Genomic DNA, 6,000 nt, shown 5'->3' on the forward strand with positions numbered 1-6,000 from the left:
AACCTTGTAGTCGGCCGCCTCCATTCACGCGTGTCTCCGCCGTACTGCAGCGCTGGCATCGAGGAACCCCGCCTGTAGCAGTGGAACGCAGTAAATTCAAATCGCCTTTAACAAACCTTTACTGTGTTTACTTTGGAATGAGCGCGACAGAACAGGAACAGCATGAGAGGTGAGCGGGAAAGCGAGGGGGGGCATTTCCTTGGCAAATGCCTACAAAGACTATCGTCTTTTGACGACATTTGCAACGAAAGGAGCAGATACGCGGCCAATATATTTGTACATATTTTCTCGGAACCAATGTGACGAGACATATGGGCGGATTTGTCAAGAGTAGTACGTGTATAAAACAATCAGAGAAGAGGTAATATACTTATTGACCTAGCAATCTTGGCGAAAAAACATTTTTCGTCAGAGCGTGCGAGTTTCCTTCAAAATGGTGAACACACTTATCCCGAAATTTTTATTCTCTGCGTTGAGGAAGTCAAAGCGTCATGGGACACTGAAGGCAAATAGCAAGTTGGGCTCAGACAAAAGTTCAACTGCCCCGAAGCCCACTCAGCATTTTTTGGCTTCGAAAGATGCTTTATTTGCCGAGAAATAACCTTTTCAGAAACTTATATCATTCCACCCACCATTTCATGAAATATTGCGTGACGCACATGGTTGCCTGAAGCGAGTGAGACAGCGGTGTTGTCTAGCAGGAAAACTAAAACATATTGAGCGAACCATCGCGGCCGCAGGAACCACTGGTCATGCACACGGCGCATACAACAAAACAACTTGCCCGCCTGTCCATTACCCGCCACTCTTTGTGCGGCAGTCTTGGTGCCGCAACAGACGTTTGATGGTTGTTTGATGGCCGTGTTGCCTGTTTCTTTACCTACACAACGTCTAGCGGTGACCGCAGCCACAGCGAGAACGACGACAGGAGCGGTCTTATGATTTGCATTCTTGTTATGGTCTTATGATTAGTCGCTCTTTATTCCCTTCGACGCACTCGCCTGAACAACTTGGCGCCATCTGTTTAACTTGTAACAACGTGTAACGTTAAATTTTTTCCTCTCGATGCGGCAACGCTTATTGCCCAATATGTTCAATGTTTTGTGAAGCGAGCTTCCTCTTTGCCAATCTGCCAGAGGTGTGCCTAGAGCTTTTACGAGCGTCCAAATCACACCTAAAATATTTGGGCCAATTGACTTTTTGAAGGTGGTTGGAAAGCGAAGCTGTAAACAACATGCACAACGATTACCAATGTGAGGACACTTGAATTCATACTCGTGGCTCTGCAAAGAGTGAAAGCAGACACAAGTGAAATGCACTCACCTACACCCTTTATTACTACAAAGAGATATTCTTTGCTTAGGTTAAATCAGTGCATGATCCATGAATTGTGGTTAGTTGAGTTGTACTGGTGACACACATGAGTGGAAACTCTTTTTATAAAATAAAGGAAGCTTAAACCCGGTATTAGACGATCTGACTTCTCTGTCTGGGCCGCAGCCGAGGGAGGCAACGTTCAGCGGCAGAGACTGAGAGGTTAGATGTCATGCGTTGGTGTGAGTTTCCTCCTTCCACATGCCCAAGACGCGCGCACAGCCCCTACAGCGTTCACCGGCCGAGAGGTTGTGTCACGCTGTCACGTGGAATTCAGCGAGAATGGAGGGGTAAAGCCGTAGCTGTGCTCTGAGAGTACACCATCAGTCTCCCCTGTCTCCGCGTGTGCTCGTAGCTCAATTGGTAACACAATGGGCTCTCGCCCTACAGTGCTCCAAACAAATACCTTTCCTCATCCGACCAAACTCTACTTGCTTGATCCAACGCAGTAATTCCCGTTGTGCAACTTTTGCGCCGCCCGGACACCCTGTAGCGCATGGTATGGGAGTTTACGGCAAACCCTAAGATTCAAACAATCGCTCACCCTTCTTGTGAACAGTGGGAGAAGTGGCTGTCCAGCTCCGGTCCCGATTCCCAGCTTAGGCTGGCGGAAAGGGCCGTCGCAGCACGGGTCTCCAATGGAGTCCTCGACTGAGGACCCCACATCCCATTACGATGCTCGCAATAAAGTTTATTCTGTCTCCTATTCGTTCTAGGTTCGATTCCTGGTGGCGCCACAATTTTTTTTTATTTATTCGCTGGTGTTTTCTGTTGACGCCGACGGTCGCGACAGAACCCTTGGAAGGTACAGGTACAAAGGTCCGATTTAAAACGCTTGGGTGTCTGTGTGGATTAACCCACGTGCACACAAGGACACAAAGATCATTTCCCCTAAGGGCGCACCCTAGTAAAAGTATAGCAGCACACAGTCCCCTGAACCAAAAGACCCGGTTTGACGAACACATTTTATACAACTTCAAAACAATAAAGGAACAGCTTCGAACAAACACATTGTCACGGCATACGCTTATAGGCGGAAGTGCGATATTAACAGGCGATCGATTGTCTGCGGCTCGTCGTAGGGGTAGCACTCCCTCCTTGCAATTTACGCGGCCGAACAAGTGACTTCACTGCGACGCAAGACGATAAGATTTTTTTTAAAATCTCGCACAATCTACATATAAGTTGCGGGGTTAAAACAACGCAATTTATTATTCCGACATAGTGAGTGCACTTCATTCTCCGAAGCACTCCGTCGGATTTCATCGCGAAGCGAAGGCGACGGACCACAACTCATTCAGCTTCGGCCGCGGGCCTGGGTGCAAAACTTCGATCGGGAAGACAGCGCTACGTGAGGGAGCACAAAACTTGTTTTATCACACACAAATTACTGCCCACAGAAGAGCCGAACCGTGGAATGGCGACGCGCTACTTGCCGCCATTATGTAAACAAGCAGATAACAGACATGTGACTTGTACGCCGAACCGGCAATGAACATCGCAGCGCCAGCGGCGCCGCGGTTTGCCAATTTGCGAATGTCGGCATGGCTTGAACTATACGTATACATTTTTAATTCTTTATGACGTGTAAGATTTAACGTACAAGTAATGATTTTACGTCTTTCTTTGACAACTTATGTGCGCGGGTCTCGTTATATTGTTTGTGATATGAATCTTGTCACATCCGCTCAGACGCCGTTTACATCTCTTTTGGGCGGCTGATGGCTTCACTTTTTGATTATTTACAGATTATTTTCATAATACTTCCCTAGAGACTAGTACATTTGTTTTCTCCCGATGCCCATCTATCTATTTCGAGCAACTTCGCTTTTTTATTCAGTGTCCCTTCAAAAAATGGCGTATCAAACAAACTTTGAAGTGTATACCTAAAAATGAGTAATGCGGTGCTTTACCACGCAGAAATGAATGTCCAGTGATGCTTTTGCAGTATTTGTGCACCTGTTGGCGGAGATTATACAGGGCTTTATTTCTTTTAGGTAATGTCAGTGGCGCTGAGTCTGTTGCCACAAAAATATTTGGTCGGTTTATTTCAGTTGAAGTTGCAAACCAGTTCAAAAGGACTCTGCAACACTTTCGATTAACGCTTTCACTTTTTCCTTCTGTTCTGGAAGGTCTGCGAACGCTATAGTTGTCGCCAGCCCGAATCGGCACTGAGTGATTTGCTCGTCGCAGCAGATACGCCTTCCGTGCCTTCTCTGCTATGGTTGCTTTCTTTTTGTAGTGGATACCGATTGCGTTCGTTGCTGCAACTGAAGGAATGCCGTCCAATAGCCTCTACATCACTGTAATGACGTAATTACAGCGATCGAAGAACGCCAGGACCGGGAAAGAGAGCAAAATGTTTTGAGCAGGATTCTAAGTTATGTGATGATGGGTGTGGAGCAGCAATTTTTGTCTGAGGCACTTTGCGACCCACTAATCCGAGTACAGGGTGTGTTGGTTGAGTACGTTCTGCAAGGATTTAGCACTTCGAAAAAAGTGTGGAAAAGTGTTGCAGGGCCCATCTTAAGTAGGTCCATTTCAAGACCAGGCCACGGAATTATTGGTCGTGATTCGCTATTTCAAATTAAGGCCGCTGATGGTAACAACTCCTGTGTCTCATGCTTGTCTCAGCCCTCAGCCGTTCGAAGTGCCTGTTTACTCAGATGGCGACGTCTGTTGATATTTTCTTGGGATGACTTAGACTGCGAAGGTGAGCATTCTGTCACCAGTGCTTCAATGAAAGACATCCGCACAGTTATTGGCATTAGACTCAAGCTCCACCATCAGACCACACATGGGCCTAGTGCTGCATTGGTCACATTATTTGGCTTTTCCGCCACAAAAGAAACGACAAATTTTGGTTAAAGCGTTGGCCAATACTTTTCTGTGGGAAATTGCTGTTGTATGACCTGATAACACCGAGGCAATTTTCAGACTCGCACGAAATAAAACACCGTGCGATCAAACTTGGCCAATCGGCTTCTGCCGACGTCTGCTGCACTTATGGTATAAAACACTCAGTATTTAAGCTCGCACGAAACGAAAATTCTCCGGGGCACTAAGTCTCCTTATGGGCTTTTTCAATGGAAAGCCTCGTGAAACATGCTACAACCTGTTTACTGCTACATCGCACTTGCGTCTCTTTCTTCTCTTCTGTTTTCTCTGCTTTGCACACGAATTACTCTGAACGGCTTCTTTTGTGCTTCACTGAGTATGCGTATCTTTCTTCGCTTTTGTTTCTCATCTTACGGTGCGAATTACGCCCTCTCTAGAATCATCGTTATGTGCGGCTGGTGTGCACCCATTCTACTCACGCGGCACGTAGTTTTCTACCGCTTCTACGGTTCCGATCCACAATTTTTCGAACGTTATGCAGCGGGCACACTGCCCCTGAAACCTCCCGATTGCTGGCCAGTTGCTTAAGTGCGTATGTGCCATAATGAAGGAACAATAACAACGACAGCAGCCTTATTTCTACGTTTCAAAGTGCAGAGATAGCACAGTTTGCGGAACACTGGAGTGCTACTGTTCAGACCGGAGTTGTAATCTCATTCGATCGAATTTGTGTTTTTACATACGGCAGTCACTCGTTAACTCGAACTCGGATATCTTGAGATATCAGCTAAGTCGAAACTTTTTTTGCCCTGCATTTTCTTCCCACAGGTGCCATGTGGGCCCTCTTTATCTCGAAACGTTTTTTCGGCGGATCGCGGATATCCCAAAATTATGGCAGAAAGGACACAAGGCAACGTCCGCTACAAACACGTGATAAGGTTCTATTTCAACTCTTAGCTATCACTACGCCCTGAACGCTGTCATCAACGACAAATTTACGCTGTACAAGGCCGATTTTCTCATTACCGGAACGCTGTCAGACGCCTATATCTTCGACAGAGCCCAGTTCAATAACGCTGATGATGAGCGTGAAGAGGAGCCCCGAGAAGTGCCTAAAACGGTTGAAACAACAAAGATGCTGCGCGTCCTTTGCAACAAGGCAGAATATAGCAGTGACGACCAACAATTCATGTGATGCATTGAGCAGCTAGAGTACGCTTTTCTGGGATCGGATGCCAACGCGAAACATGAGAGCATCGCGTTGTTCTTTCTCATAGAATTTTTTTTTTTCCTGGGAACTTTTTTGCCTTTATTACGGATGTCCCTGTGCAGTGCTGCATTTGTTACCACCATTCACTCTTAATATAGCGACTTGGCCACAGATTTTTGGAATTTCGCGTAACTCGAAACTCCACTTATCTCGAAATTTTTAGCGGATTTTAGATAACGAGGGATTACTGTATTTGCTCTTTACAGCAGAGGCCAGTTTTTTTTACCGGACAACTACGACAACAATGGCGCTTTTTGAAAGAATGGGGAACTAAGGCTTTCGACAAAGAAAACAGGGGGAAAGATTTTGGAAATACATCATGAGGTCACGCTCTATGGCCCCTGTTGGATTCACATATAGGTAGCCCAAACTTTTATTTTATTTACAATAAAGCAACCGCCAAACTTAGTTTACGTCAACATTCACGCTAATGGCAGGTAATAGGCCAATCCGTTTATGTGCTACTCTTTGGGAACATTTTTGGGGATGCATTTTTGCGCCCACAGGGAGGAAACACA

This window comes from Haemaphysalis longicornis, unplaced genomic scaffold (assembly GCF_048455015.1).
Source record: "Haemaphysalis longicornis isolate Haplotype H1 unplaced genomic scaffold, Haemaphysalis longicornis Haplotype H1 scaffold_7, whole genome shotgun sequence".
Lineage (NCBI taxonomy): Eukaryota > Metazoa > Arthropoda > Arachnida > Ixodida > Ixodidae > Haemaphysalis > Haemaphysalis longicornis.